Here is a 1,052-nt window from a genome sequence, read left to right on the forward strand (position 1 = left end):
TAAGCCCTAAAGATTACATTTGTGTTGTACAAAAAAATCTTTTGGAACGTTCCCAGGTAATAATTTTCAAGTTTTTCAATTGAAATTTTGAGACTTGAGAAATGCATAATGATCAGTAACGATTCTGATGAATATACCATGCGTCCATTAGCCCTGACCGGTTTGGCTCAGTGGACAGAGCGTCGGCCTAAGGACTAAAGGGTCCCGAGTTCAACTCCAGTCAAGGGCATGTACCTTGGTTGCGGGCACATCCCCAATAGGGTGTGTGCAAGAGGCAGCTGATCCATGTTTCTCCTTCATCGAGGTTTCTAAGTCTCTATCCCTCTCCCTACCTCTCTGTAAAAATCAATGAAATATATTGAAGAAATAAGGCTTCCATTAAATATTAAATGACACTGCAGGTTAGCAATGTTAACATTGTGATAGTTAATAGCCAAAGAGAAAAACAGGTGTTATGGTTGCATATAAAGTTATTTCCAGAAACAACATGGTAAATATCTGCATACGTGTGAACACATTGGAAATATGTAGAAGGGCAGTGGAAAAATGAGACTCAGGTTCACAATTAACCAATGAATTATACATATGTGTTAGTATATTAGGCATCATTTCGCATCTCTTAAGATCAGGAATGTATCACATATTTATTCACTCAAATATGGAATTAATGATGTTGACGTGTATTGCAATGTGTTCCAGAAAAGTGAACAGATTGAGAACCTGTCCCTGTGCCTGAAAGACTAATGTCCTTCATTTCACCAACGCAGTGAAACTAGAGCTTTTTTTTTTTTTTTGAAAAACAGAAAATAAAAACCATCTTGTTTGAATAACAATAGTATGGAATGCATAAAATGGAAAAGAGAAATGTGAAAGTTTACAATACCAAATTAGAGAGATTTAATGTTACAGAAGACCTTAGTTAGTTAATTAAATGCAATGATCAAGGTAAACTGAAAGTCTATAAATGGCCTATAAATTAATTGAAGGGAACTAAAGGCAGTAGAAAGCAGTACTTTATCAGAGTTGTGAGTAAGATTTTAATAAATATTTAC

The sequence above is a fragment of the Myotis yumanensis genome, unplaced genomic scaffold (assembly GCF_028538775.1).
Source record: "Myotis yumanensis isolate MYYU_CA2020_CCGP unplaced genomic scaffold, mMyoYum1.0.hap1 SCAF_233, whole genome shotgun sequence".
NCBI lineage: Eukaryota > Metazoa > Chordata > Mammalia > Chiroptera > Vespertilionidae > Myotis > Myotis yumanensis.